Source organism: Mauremys mutica, chromosome 23 (assembly GCF_020497125.1).
Source record: "Mauremys mutica isolate MM-2020 ecotype Southern chromosome 23, ASM2049712v1, whole genome shotgun sequence".
Taxonomy (NCBI): Eukaryota; Metazoa; Chordata; order Testudines; family Geoemydidae; genus Mauremys; species Mauremys mutica.
Window position 1 is genome coordinate 9,630,277 of NC_059094.1, and position 15,648 is coordinate 9,645,924.

The 15,648-nt window shown below is 39.4% G+C and overlaps 1 protein-coding gene across 4 annotated transcripts in view; it reads right to left on the bottom strand.

Moving 5' to 3' along the window:
* EPB41 (erythrocyte membrane protein band 4.1) overlaps nt 1-15,648 on the bottom strand; it is a 160,962-nt gene that overhangs the window by 104,552 nt on the left and 40,762 nt on the right. The gene's annotated exons all lie outside the window — the stretch shown is intronic.

Consider the following 15,648-nt stretch of genomic DNA (forward strand, 5'->3'; position numbering starts at 1 on the left):
AAACAGACTTACTTACTAGCTAGCAATAAATAAATTACAAGGATTTGTACGTGTATATGTGCAAATTTATTTGCTTTTCCTAAAGCTAATTAAGTATTTTAGGAAAAAGAGCGAGAGCAGCCACAAGCAAGAGTTGATGCCCGCACTCCGAGGCCACTGAATAATTTGTCCTGAAAACCCCTGGCCTAGAGATCAGAAAAATGGAAGCTACCTCTGATGAGCCCCTACAGTACTAGCACTAGCACAGCAATGAATCCACTTCTGATGTTTTTCCTTACTTTAGTTGCAAAGGGGACTATAAAACTGAAGACAGTAAGTAAGACAGATCAGAAAGAAGGAAAAAGTCTGCAGTATATGCGCAATGGCTACTACAGTACCTAGAGGATGCGCGATCTAAACTTCTGTATACTACTGAAGTGGTCTAGCAAACTGAGAAAGTAGCAAAGAAATCTAGTTTGGCACTGAATAAGAATTCCTCCTTACCACCAAGAAGAGGGAAAGGTTGGAATGAAACCACTCCAAAAAACAACAATTTGAGCAGGATGTGGAAGTCAGTTTGCAGGGGACTCCAAATTAGGATGAAAAGAAAATGATTAAGTGAAAACAGTATTCTTTGTTAAATAGCCAATTATACAAAATTAATGTTAAGTCCTGCTCTTCCCTATTAACCTTTTCAGTTTTTCTATAGCACCCATCACCACAGAAACATACGAAAGAGCCACTACTGTATGAAAGAGTACCATCGCCTGCTTCACCAATTATGGGACCACATTTTTTGCATCAGGCAGTGAAAAAAAGGCAGCTTCCCTTTTTAATCTTTATGAACAGGGATATGTGGTGGAGTTTTCATTCCTTAATTATATCAACAAACAGATGATGGAACACATTCGTAAACTCATTTGATTCAAAGCCATCTTGAGAGAAAAACTGTTGTTCACTTCCCAGAGATCAGTATTTCCATATGACCAGTCACTGATCTTCTACAATAGTAGAAGTGACAGAACCTCCATGAGCCAGCTTTCCACCAAGCACTTAAATACGATGTAGTAAGACAAACCTTCACACTACCACCATTTATGCCATTTAAGCAGTTCTTACTTGTGGCATGACTTTTTCCAAGAGGACTAGTTAACTAAAACAGGGAAAATACTAATTCAGTCTGCATGTGTTTTCACTGCTTAAACACAATTACCAGCTGTGGAGAAAATTGCAGTTTTAGGGATTTCACTGCTTTTTTAAAAAAAAGCAATTTCCCCAAAGTATATTCTTCAGGTTCTGACAAGCGGTAGGGAGCAGAGATTACTTTTTAATCTGGCCCCATTTTTGGTTGCCTCATTTTAGTAATGCACTTCTTGCTGGGAGATGGCTCTTGCCTCTTCATTTGAATAGCTCAGCTGTCGGGAGTCCCTTTGATCCCCTGGGAGAACGAATACATGGCAAGCACTTTATTAACCCCAAGTCTGCTCCTGAACAAAATAATTATGCTGACACCTTCTGCCTGTCTGTGGAGCCATTATACTATTACTGGGAGGGGGTATTTCCATTCACTCTTGTCTTTGACTCACTATATCCAACTCCTACCTTAATATGGTAATAGATCACTAGGTCACCACAGCTGAGTTCCAGTATGAAGTCTGTAATGTCAGTGACAAGACTAGGTATGCAGGACTTGTATAGATAACATATGGTCCAACCTTTTCAATGCTGTCGGCCAGATGCTAGTTTTGGGGCATCTCCATGAGCCACATTCAGAAATAGAATTCCAGATTCTAGAATCAGATCATTTTTAGGATGATTTAGCCATTAAGACATAAATGGGCTTAAGAAGAAATAATATCAAATTAAATTGAGAATAACTCACCTCTTAGTAAGATCCCCTTAGTAAGATTTTCCTTGCATTAGAGTCCAAATGTGGACATCAGTCTTCATAGTGGCAAGTCAGAGATAGTAGCCAAGGGTGGTGTTCTCCAGTTTGTTGTGATATTTTGACTTTGTGTGTTTTATAACTGAGAACTTTCAAAATTGGCAACAAACTTGGCTAAGATATCTAACAAATTTTCAAGAAGCTGCAAAAGAACATCAGCCATCTCAGTTGTGATTTCCTTGCATGATGGAAAATGGGTGATTCTTCTGAAGGGGCGCATTGAAGAGTCCAGGTTTTCTGCGGAATGCATTGACATGAGCCATAAGAGTAGAAATATTCTGATCTCTACCTTGCAGCTAGAGGCTGAGTACACTGAGATAAGCGGTTATATCTGTTAGGAAGGCCAGTGAGCAGAGAAGTGCTTGGTCATTCACCTGCTCTTGAAACTGAGTGATGTTGCTTATTTTCTCTTCTTTCAGAAATGCAAGGCTCTCCTTTCTAAGTGAAGAAAAGAATAGAAGGCACTCATCCACATTCAGCCACCAAACTTGTAAATGGAGGGGCAAATCCCCATATTCTGCATTCAGCTCCTCAGGAAGCTGATAGATTTTCTGAGCCTCTGTGCTGTTTCCTCCATAGGTGATGCTGACCACTTAGTTTGAAATGTTCTATTCTCTACATCTACTTTTCTTTTCTTACTGCAGCCATTGCGATTACTTGCACCCTTGCACTGTGATTATTGTTGCAGCACGTTTAAACGTGCTAAGTTTCAAATCCACAAAGCACACACCACAACACACAGATATGCTCATGGCAGAAATTCAAAAGCAGCTACTTCCTGACTCAAGAAGGAGACTCTGGCAGCAGCCTTACAGCCACCACAAGGAGCGCATGCAACTGAAAATTATTCATGGGGGGACAGACAAAATCATCCTACAGACTGGATCTGGCCCTCGAACCACCACTTGGACCAAAGTCTCCAAGGTCCTAGAAATGTCTCTCACCTCTGGAGTCCTGGGTTTAAATTCTCACTTATTATCACAAGCAAAAAGATTTCTATAGTCTCATTCAGGTTCTTAACTTATTTCATCTGCCCACTTCACAAAGCCACCCCACAATTTAAAATTATTTCTATTGAAATCAGGCCCACAATCATGGTGCTGCAGCACCAAGGAGACAAATAAACAGCTATGTGGAAGAAGCATGCACAAATCTTACCTCCACTATGTTTTATTTCTTTTAAAAAACAAAGTCAGGAGAAGTAAGTTACATGCTGATGGTTGTGTGTATTCAATACTTGTCTTTATGAGAGAGAATGAAAAAAAGTTTAACACTTTTCTGGACCAACTTCAATCACAGCCATCTTTAGAATGGCTGGTCACTTGAACTTCCATTTTGTTTGTCTGAGACATTTTCTGCTATTTCTACCTCTATAACACTCAATATTAGTATCAAATCTGTCTGTACTTAACCAATGGAACTGACCTTCAAGACTGAATTGAGAAACTAGATCAGGACAAAAGCCATTGGGTAATTGACATCACTATATAAGATTAATGTTGCCCTATTTATGGCATTTTTGTTTTAATGACTTAACAAAAGGCAGAAATCTCAGTTTGAAATTGCTGATCCGTAATATTCAATAGACAAAATAAATCCTTTGTTTTAACATCATTCATTAAATGAAACTAGCATGGATGGAACATTATCAGACAGAGGAAATGCAAGCCAAAACCCCCCAAAATTAAGATATCACGGCCAACAGGCCTTGTATTTGTGAATGAATGTGTTCCAGGGACTGGGTCACTAGAACTTCTAATGTATTCCAAGTCACAGTATTAAGTCCTTGTATTAATATAATGCCTTTCATCTCGACTGTAAACTGTTCTACAGGCTATATATATATATATATATACACACACACACACACACACACAATATGTCATGTATAAGTTATACCTTTATGCTCAACTTGCACTTGTCCATTAGTCTAGGCCTCCCTCCTTTACAACCACAGCTGCTCTGCTCTTACTTTTGTATAATTGCACTGCCTCTCCATTGTTCCCTCTGTTCATTCTGTATATTTTCCCTCCTACTGCCCAAGACCTTTCCTTCCAGACAAGACACGGCTGCAGATCCCCAGTCCCCACCCGCAGCCCTATTAAGCTTCTGTTTCATTTTGTATTAAAATACTGAACTGGGAAAAGCTTAACATCCCCAACTCAACTGCATTAAAGAGAAACAGGCTAACCATAAACAGACATTTCTAATCAGACCACAGGGGGTGTGCTGGGGAAACCTAGGGCAGGGCTTTGAAGTTTTACATCAGTTTTCTGTACTCCTGCAACTGAGTGATAGCCCTGGATCTCTCAGCACTCCACCCACAATATCACCAGTGTGCAATTTCAGTTTGTATTAAACCCAACTGGGAAAACTAAGTAGCTCACAAGTTGTTTTTTTTTTACTACTACACAAAACTGAAGAGCTATGCAGGACACACTAAGGAAACCTGCAGTCATAGCTAAGGAGAGAACAGAGAAGGGCAAATAAAGAAAAGGAGGGAAAACATTTTTAAAAGAGCAATTTAAACTAAGTTTTCACAGCTACAAAAACCAAGTATTAACATACAAAAATAAATGTATTTTTTAAAAGTACTTCTAAGTACAAATACGTGTTATAAAGTTAGTGACTTTATATATTAGTAAAAGACACAATATATGTTATTTGATCAAAAATAGGTATTTTTAAAGGATGTACATATAGCTGTGTGCTCTCTGGTAGCTTAACTTTAGTAACTGCACCGCCCTAGTTTTGTAACCATAGTCCTCTCCTGTTTGTTCCTCATTTTTTCATCTCTTATATTTAGGCCCCAGGCATGCAATATGATCTACTAATTTGGATCTTTGTACCAATTGAAGCCCCATTTAAGCTAACAGTATTCCATCCAATTGGAAGATGAGGGCTGTGAATACAAGCTCTTTGGGACAGAGAATGTCTCATTCCCTTATCAGGCACCTAACACTTTCAGGTGCTATACGTTTTGAATGACACAGCAACATATTTTTATGATAAGACCAGAACATATCTGATTAGTATCACCACTTTGGCCTCAAAGCCACCATTTGTTCTGTTCAGTTTATATAATCTAGAAAAAAACCTCAATATCAAGAACTCTATTGAGTTTTGCAGCTAAATTATGCTTCCGTTTAATCCAGGAGTGCCCTGCATGTCACAGCCTTAATACCAGACAAAATGACCTATTATTTTCAATGTATTGCTGACAACAGAACTAACAAAACAATGTTGCTGAAATCCACATTCATGGAGCACAAGAGAATAAAATACCACACAAATCCTCTTTTCTGCAAGCTCTGTTGATATCATTGTTAAGGCTACAACCACAGCGAGAAGCCCCTTCAACTGTATCCACAGTGAAAAAAACAGAGGGCAAAAAGCAGCTGTGATCTCACCAACTCCTGGTCAGACAGATGGCTTATGCAAAACCAGCTTTCTGTCCTATAATGAAAACATTCTTAAAAGCCACCTCCTCTGGATTTCCTCAGGGGCAAATTGAAACAATTTCCTTTTGTAAACTATTACAAGAGCTTAAGTAAATGGTCACAAGTATTTCTGGCCAGTAGCTCAGTATTACAAGATGAAAAACAGAATAATTCACATAAATTGTGTCTGACTGGAAGTGCACCTGGCTTATAAGACATTTCTTTGAAAATGTGGGCAAGACCGTGAAGCCAGCAAGAGGTCATTTATCTGATTAAAAATACTATCCTCATTCACATGTGCTTACTGTAAATCAAATCTTAAAATATAAAGTACAAGAAAAGTATGTTTTAAATTAAAAAGGATGTTCTACTAGCTGTGTAAGCCCTAGACCTAGTTGCTGATGACAGATTTTAAAAAGCACCCTGCAAAACAAGACAGATGAGTCCAAGAGTGGAGCCAACACCACACATGTTCCCCCCACAAAAAATTAAATTAAATTAAAAAAAAAAAAAAAGGAGCCTCTATCACCTGATCTGAAACTGACTGGCTACATTTTTTTAGCAGACCACAGTTGAAGTCTGAGTCTCCCAACTGGAGATTTAACAAACAAAAAACACCCCCCCAAACACACAGGTAGAACCTGATCTAAAGCTCATTTAAGTTGTCAATCAAAAGATTTCCATTGACTTCAGTAGGTTTGGAATCAGTTCTTTAATTCCGTGGGGCCCAAATCTGCTCAGACTTGAGTGCCCAATTCCCACTTGCTTCAACGAGGTTTTAGGGCACTCTGGAATTCACAGAGGGGACTCAGCACTATCTCAGAACTAGGACCTTCAATTACAACCTCTTTAGGACATGGAATATACATTACTCTAACAGATGCCCTGTAAATCCACAGTTATAAGTGGCTAATAATTCATGATTCATTCCAGATGAAATGCAGGAGCAATTCAATATCTAACAGGGACAGAGTTGGTCTCTTTTATAACCTTTGTGAGCCTATGATTTACAAATACTTGAGAATCATCTCCCTCAGAACTAGATTTGTGTGCCATGTTTATTATTCACCTCTACTGTGGTTGCAGTTCCCACACTGACAAGCAAATGTTTCAGGGTTAAGCTGCTTAAACAATTCATGGCTATTGTGTGAGAGCGACAAGAAGCAACACTGTAGCACACCCCGCAGCAACTTATGAAATCTTAATGCAAATACCTATAACTTCAACTATTAATGCCAATTTATTCTGCAATTCCTGTTCCTCACATGCAATGAGCACTCAAAAGCCACAAACATGCTTCAGATTGCTGAAAGTGTATAATGGATTAGTGGGGGAGGGATAGCTCAGTGGTTTGAGCATTGGCCTGCTTAGTGTTTTGCACCCCATTTTATTTGTATAATTTATACTGAGTGCTTCAATTAATACTTTGATGACATGAAGTATCAATTGGTCAGACAGTTACAATCCAAATCAAAAGGTTGTCCCATATCAAATGCACACAGGAGTTTATGTATAACATAACATTAGACTCACCCATTATACTATAGAACCATTTCACCTTCAAAGCACTTCAAAACATTAACTGATTCATTCTCACCTCACCTGTCAGGCAGGTGAGTATTTATAAACCTCATTTTACATATAGAGAATCAGTGCAAGAATCACAATAGAAACTCCGGAGATTAATGTAAATTTACATTAAAAGAAACTTACATTCTTTCAGGGGCTGCCAGTTTCAAAGAAGGATTCACCTTAACATTGAAAACAAATGTAGGAAAATGTTCCAAGACTTTAATTTTTCACTCAGTAGGTAAAGATACAGCACAATTCCACCAAATGTAATAATGTGAAGAGAACTCAATCTAGAGATAGTACAAAATTGAGAATAAACCCTGCTGTAAGAAGCCACCATGTTTTACAGAAAGACAAGCTGCAAAAAGTATTAAAATATTATTGTACTTCACTTACCAGCACTCCCTTCTGGGAAGATAAAGCTATGTTTATCAAAGAAAAAAGTATACTAATTAAGTGTAGCCTGTATACTATAGTAAAGTATACTAATTAAGCTTTGCCTCTCCTCCAAACCCTGCACAGCTCCAAAATTAAGTCATTCCAAATATGAAGTATCCCCAATCAGAAATGGTAAGATCTGAATCTCAGTTATAGAATTAAGCCAATTAGCATTCTTAGTAAACTTAAAGACAGTCATCAGAATAGCAGTAAAAAGCCGTCATCTCTCTCTCACCTTCCTCCCTAAACCTACTTCGGGGGGTGTTTGTTAAACCCACAGTAATTACATCAACTGGAATTTAATAATCACAATCAACACCATTTGGGATAAGGAAGGAAGTAACCTTACATAGGGTTTTCTACATGAGAAAGTGGCACCAATTTAACTAAAGGTGTGATTTTAAACCAATTTAGGTACACTGGTACAAACCTTGTATGGACACTTATTTCAGTTTAACATAAAGTCTGTTAGGAATCTGTTTTAACTAAACCAAAATAAGCCTGGTCTCAACTGAAATAAGTGTCAGTGCACAGCCTTTTTCCATTAACTAAAATTGGTTTAAAAATTAAACCACTGTATTCAGAGACAATCCTTAGTTAGGAAAGCACTTTATATTAAAAACAGCTTCAGAAACAGCACTGTGGTGCCCAGCTTACTGATAAGCCATTGAAAACTATGATTTTAGGACCCAGGTGAGGCCTGTATTTTACAAGGAGATCCAACTTTAAATGTTATTCAAAATGCAACTGCCCCTTTTTAAAAAAATATATATATATCATTGTTAAAATGTGTTCTTGTCTGTACTGCCAGATAAGAGTTCTGGTATGTACAGATCTGTATAAAATTACAGTTGGTTACACAGATCTAAAAAGTATGAACAAGCAGCTCTAAATATTAATGGTTTTGAAGAGTGATCATTTCCATCATTTTAATGCAGCTATTAAAACCAAATATCACATGCATCTCTATCTCATGTAATCTTTTCATTGTTTAATTTATGATCACTCCAAATGTGCACAGCAAGTTCGCTTTTTGACAAGAATATGCAAAAGTTAAGGGAAAGATTCAAAGTCTCCTGATTGGAGCAGCAGGGATGAACTCTAAAAAGAGCAACTGAAATTAAAGGATGTAGGTCTATACCATATTAGCACCTAGAAGCCAAATACAAATGTATGAACAGCTTTCTGTATGCCAAAAAAGCTCTGCTCTTCCACCCTTCCTGGAATTAGTTAACTGTTATTTAATGGGAGAATCTGTCACCTTCCCTTCTTTATCCATGATACCCAGTCACTTTTCAGCCTCTGCTGTTGGGAAAGTCTTGTGCAAAGATGAGTCTTGTAGCTTGTTCTCAAAACAGACTCAGTCACACCCTGATCACTGATGGCACAATTTCCACAGTCAAAGGGCTTCCAAAGACAATGCTTGGTCCCCATCTCTTGTAAGTTTCATCATGGGATCCAGCAACTGTAGCATTCCCAAACGCTCAGCTGTCTTGGTGGACTTTGAATGTAGTGAGTCCTTAAGATAACTAATCCTCAGGACATTAAGTGAAGATAAGAATCAGGACGTTCAAGTGGACCCAGAGTTGAATGGAGAGAGCTGGTGGAGTGCCCTAAGCTCTGGCAATATGGGGCACTTTGTATCACCTAGAGCTTTCAAGAGACTCTCACTCTACATAAGGAAGGCAGCATGTTGAAGATGTCCAAAATGGAGGTTGGAAGAAGAATAGTTTCATATGGTTACATCCTCACCCAAGAAAACTGCCTAGCCCAGAGGTTCTCTAACAATGGTTCGCGAGCTTCATTCAGGTGGGCCACACATAGTTTCCTCTAAGGTTGGCCTGGGCGGCCACACACACAACAGAATGAAGGGCCACCCATCTGATTAGTGGAGCTCCGCAGGCATGGCTCCACTAATTAGGTGCCTGGATCCTGGAGAAGATGCACATGTAAGGTGAGGTAGTGGCCAGGGGGGGAGGGGAATAGGTGGGAGGAGGCAGTGGGGTGAGAAGACGGGGTGGGGAGAATTTGGGACATGCAGAGCTGCGGTGGCCAGAGAAAGAGGTGACTTTCCCAAGCTCCAGGGCTCCGGCTGCTGGGAAGAGATGGTCATCTTCTCCAGCCTCAGCTCTGTGGCTGCTCTGGCAAAGGACAGACACCCCCCCCCTTCCCAGCCGCCGCTCAGGGGCTGCCGCGGCAGGGGGGTGGGGGGGGAGGGAAGAGAGAGAGAGAGGAGACATCCATCACATTAGAAAGGTAAGACTACTGATATTAAAATACGAGTTGTGCGCTTTTATTTGTAGAAAAAAACATTAATTATTATAGGGTTTTTGAATATAGTGCTTTTATCCAATGCTCTTTACAATAGTTAGCTAACGGTACAAACAACATTTGGAAAGATCATTAAGTGATCTGCCAAGACCCTCAGCAATTTTCAAGTGGTCCTCGGAAAAAAAAAAGTTTGAGAACCACTCGCCTAGCCAAAAGACTAAGCTCAAAGATGTGGGAGAAGCCATTCCTCAGCTTGCTTGACCAGGAGCAGTGATGAATCCGATAGGACTCTAAAACTGCATTCTCTGATTAACAGGGGGCTGATTCAGGTGTTCCAGATCATTTTTAAGTGACTCTGGCAGGAAGGAAGAAACAACTGTATTGTTGGGCTGCACTTAACCCCTGGACGAAAAGCAGAGGACTTTATTATTTAAGCATAGGAACCATAAGACAAATCCTGCAGTTCATCAGAATTGCTTCAGGCAATGGGAGTTTTGCATAAGTAAAAACTGCAAAATTTAGCATTCAACCATATGCTGTTAGCATACTGGTAGCCTTGGAGACCATATGTCCTGCATAAATATTGGGGAGGAAAGTTTTCAACTATCCCAAAAGTTGTAGCCCAATCAGAAAAGTTGTCCTGTAGTTTGAAAATCTCACTGCAAAATAATATGTGCAAGTGCTTTCCAATATTAGTTTGTTCGTTTTTTTAAAGGAATACCTCAAAATATTATCCTATTAAGAGTGTTTTCACTGAAATGGATTATGGTGCTACCCAATGCAAAGAACTACACCCTTAAGGTAAACAAAACCTTTTTTAAATATTGTGTTTTAGAGAGGTACTAGTTGCAATTTACATCTACCTACTTACCATCTCGAGTTTGGGACTGTAAAAAACTTTATTTATGGAAAAAGGGCAACGTTTTTGTGCTAATTTTGTTCAGGTTCCTAGCTTCAATTTCCTCTAAATGCATATAAAGGCCACAACATACATAAAAATATAGAAACCTAGAAGAAAAATCTGCCCTAAAACACAGAAGTACCATATTTATATTCAAGCATTACCAGTTTCTTTTTAAACTATTTAAACAAAGCCTTTGCAGAGATAATTTTCAATGATGAAATAAAACCAAGTATAGAATATACTTGTTTCAAAAATAAAATTAATTTACAGTGAAGATCCATTTACATTCCAACCCACAAATCTGTTTCAATATTACTCCTCACTACCTGTTTTTAACCAAGTTAAAATGTTAAACCAAAGGCAGCAGGGTTTTCAATTGTGTTTTTTTCAGTAAGTAAAAGTTATACAATTCTAACATCTTCTAAGTCTTCTAAGCTTACCTTTTTTACAATGACTCAAAACAAGAGACTACCCAGAAGAGGCCCAGACCTTTACATTTCTTCACAATTCAGTTCCCTTTTTAATTTTTAAAAGACAGACACAGTAAAATGCAAGCTCCTCCACGCTTTTCAACTATAGACGAGAACAGGATGTAAATGCAGCCTTGACCTACAACATTAACAATCCACACCCATTTCTGGTGAAGCAGAAAGAACAGTTACCACAGGCACCTCCCCTCGGAAGCAGCTCAGCAATCAATTACTTCTGAAGCTGACTACTCAACGGGTCACCCTCTGCACTTCAGGAAGTTAAGTTGTATCTGATTATCTTTGTATGAAAGCTGCTGATTTACTGAACACTTGCATTACTAGAGTGCTAAGAAAAGTCAACTGCTTTATCAGTTCTCTATACCTGATTTCAATTTGTGCTCTACACAGAAGATGAAGATTCATTTAGAATGAAATTGATCTAGAATTCAATTTCTTTAGACGTAGAGATGCAGGTTTTGTTTGGTCCAGACAGATTTAGAAAAAGGTTTTAATTCCAGTCGCGTACATTAGTGAGATAGCATTCATATTAATCAATAAATCAAAGGCAGCTGATGAGTAATTTTATGATGACCAAATCCATCCCTCACCCACCAAACTAATGTTATGGTCAAAAATATCTTGCCAAAAAAACAGTACAGCTGTAGATTTTATAGAAGTAAAATTTGTCATGCAAAACAACATTGAAATAAATACTAAGAATTTCACAGCTTTGCTGAAGACACCACTGGAGTTCGTTATGCAGTCACACTCAGTCAGCTGAGTGCTTCAAGAGCCACAACACATACAATAGCAGTCAATTCAAGATTTCCAAATCATTACTGCTAACAATTAAGGTAGGACTTTGTTCTTTAATGTAAACAGTAAATCCTCACCAAAAAATACAGTCATTTAGCTGCCATCATCAAAAGAGATTAAAGGAGAATGTATGGTCAACATAAAGGAAACTACATAGCAGTAGTGGAATATATGCAGTTTTATTTTGGTTAGTTTCGTTGGTTTACTGATTTTTACTTTAACTCTATCCCATATTCCTATTTGTTCTCTGAAACTTTATGTATGACACAAAGCACTTTGTAAACAGAGAATAATTATTGTTTACTATTTGTTTCATCAAAGTATCTTGGAGAGATTGAAACGTTTTCTGCTCTGTTATCCAAAAACTGAAAGGGCATGTGAAGGAGCCTTATTCAGGTCATCTCAAACTTTTCATGAAAACACGAGGAAAACAACTGTATTATACCTGGGGGAGTGGGGGAGCAAGGAAGGGGAAATACAGGAGAAATGGATAAACAGCGAACTGCCATCATATTAGAAATAGACAGCCAACACAGAAAGATAAAACCAACCAATACACTCAAGTTCTATCCTCAGGTTATTGTACCTACCCCACACACAAACCTACGCTGCTGCTGAAACTTACTGTGGCCTTGGCTACACTGGCACTTTACAGCACTGCAACTTCCTCGCTCAGGGGTGTGAAAAAACACCCCCCTGAGCGCAAGTTACAGCGCTGTAAAGCGTCAGTGTAAACAGTGCCCCAGCGCTGGGAGCCGCGCTGTAAGCTAATCCCCTCGGGGAGGTGGAGTACCTGCAGCCCTGGGAGAGCTCTCTCCCAGCGCTGGCACCGCGACCACACTCGCACTTCAAAGTGCTGCCACGGAAGTGCTCCCGCGGCAGCGCTTTGGAGTTTCAAGTGTAGCCAAGCCCTGTGTCAACTCAAGGTAAGGAGACTAAATCCATCAAAAAAAAAATCAAAGTAATAGTATTATGACTAAGGCTAAGATTTTTGTCACGGACAATAAAATCATGTCCTGACTAGTAAAAGTTATGGACAGATCATGGGCAATAAAGAAAAATTCAAGGAAGCCAGTGACCTGTCCCTGACTTTTACTAGAAATATCCATGATAAAATGGGAAGTCACTGGGCAGCTCGGAGCTCTAGGGTACCCATCCACCCATGGCTCAGAACTGCAGGGGAAGGAGGGCTGCGGGTACCCCCGCCACCCACAGTGGCTCAGAGGCCCACCACCTCAGGCAGTGCGGGTATCCTGCAGCTCTCAGCCACCCCAGGCTGAAGTCACAGAATCTGTGACTTCTGCGACCTCTGACAAAAATCATAGCCTTAGTTATGACCAATTTTTTCTGATGTCTCTTTACCCTGCTTTAACATGTTATATGGTGTGACGTTGCAGTCTATATGAGTTTTATAAAAATTTGATAATGAGTGAATATAATGTAACTGGAATATGCTTCATGCAAAATGTCTCTTGTAAGGTATCATTACAAAGCTTATCTACTGAGTGTGATCATCCTATTTGTATAAATGTACCACTCTGGTATCTGAAACTAGACATATGAAATATAACACTGAGGGCTTATTGTAATTATGCAAAGTGTAGGCCATTAATGGTGGTTTGGAATCTTGATGACTCCCATTAACCAGGACAACTGTCTGCAGACGGGTGTGTTTTACCTGCAGATGGGTGTAAGTCTTCCTGTATAGGTGTGTGCTGGCAAGTGGGCAATGAAGTCTTGCAGTGAAATGTGATCATGTCACCTGAACTGGAATCCATCTTTAACTTAGTGCTTTTCCATTGAGAAGGGGGGATGGGAACCCAGAGAGGGACAAAGGATTCCCGCCTTATGCTAAAAATATATAGAGGGGTGGAACAGAACAAAGGGGAGGAGCCATCATGAGGAATCCCCCAGCTACCACCTGAGCTGGAACAAGCGCTGTGCCAGGGGAAAGAATTGTGCCCAGGCCTGGAAGGTTTCCAGTCTGAGGAAAAAACTTACTGAAGCATCTCTAAGGGTATTCAGTTTGATTAGACAGACATAGATTTGCGCATTTTACTTTATTTTGCCTTGTGACTTACTTTGTTCTGTCTGTTACTACTTGGAACCACTTAAATCCGACTTTCTGTATTTAATAAAATCACTTTTTACTTATTAATTAACTCAGAGTATGTATTAATACCTGGAGGAGCAAACAACTGTGCATCTCTCTCTAGCAGTGTTATACAGGGCAAACAATTTATGAGTTTACCCTGCATAAGCTTTATACAGGGTAAAACTGATTTATTTGGGTTTAGACACCATTGGGAGTTGGGCATCTGAGTGTTAAAAACAGGAACACTTCTGTTAGCTACTTTCAGGTAAACCTGCAGCTTTGGGGCTAGTAATTCAGACCTTGGTTCTTTGCTGGAGCAGACGGGAGTGTCTGACTTGGCAAGACAGGGTGCTGGGGCCCTGAGCTGGCAGGGATAGAAGTAGTCTTGGCACATAGGGTGGCAGCTCCCAAGGGAGTTTCTGTGATCCAACCCATCACATATGGGTCATGTTACCATGTATCATGAAAAAGTGATTCATCAGGTCAATGCATATACAGCTACTCATATAACATGTATAATTGAAAATTATATTGAAAAACTTGGGGTGGATGTAAAATGACAACAACTAACTTACTGAAAAACTGGATTTAACACTAACTTTCAGCTCAAGTATACAGTATCATTTTCACCACATTCAGGGCCAGAGAGATTGTTAATCCATCACTGTCTAGCCTCAACACAAATTCATGGAAACAGGCATTAGTTATATTAGGACTACATTAGGGTAAGCCTATACCAGTGGTTCTCAAACTTGTGTACTGGTGACCCCTTTCACATAGCAAGCCTCTGGGTGCAACCCCCCCCTTATAAATATATAAAAATGTGTTTTTAATTTAACATCATTATAAATGCTGGAGGAAAAGCAGGGTTTGGGGTAGTGGCTGACAGCTCACAACCTCCTATGTAATAACCTCATGACCCCCTGAGGGGTTCCAACCCCCAGTTTGAGAAACCCTGGCCTATACGGATGAGGCTGAATTTGCACAAAAGACCAATGTAAACTCAGAGGACAGAGCTGTTGAGAAAAAAGGTTGATTTTCCCCCCAAGGTGGAGAGAGAAAGGAAATTATGAGAAGAAAAAAAAAAGTATGAAACCAGCAGACAGGAAAGAAGTTACAAAAAAACGGGCAGTTGGATATAAAGTACGGAAACAATATAAGCAGCAATACACAAGTAACAAGAACTCAAGGGGGAGGGCCAAATTAATAAGGTGTCCACCTGGAGTTTTTGTTTTTTAAACACTTCTTTTTGGCACCATCTTAAGACTACTAAGTTAAAAGACTGGAGAAGGGGGGGGGAGGGACACTTAAGTTATCCAGCCCACACACAATACTACATACAGTATATTTTTCTAGTGATGTATCATCTAGTCTAAACTGGGGCTTCCATTCCTATGACTAGTAAGCCATTCTACAGACCGTCAGGGATATTTTCCTTTCTTAATTTTATCCCATTACTCCTGGTTGAACCTCCTTGATCCACACTAAATAATTCTTCCCCTCTGATGTTCTCACCTGATTTATTTATATATCTCATACTCTCTTTGCCAGACAAGGGGCTCACCTACAAAATTTTGAGTTCCAAAAACAGCTGCAAAGAATCAAGTTAGCTAATCAATCAGTTGTGATCAACACAGTATCAGTAACTCTGATCTTCACAATCATGCTTGAATGCAATATAGTTTCATAGACAAGCCTCTTCTCAGGTATGAAAGGGC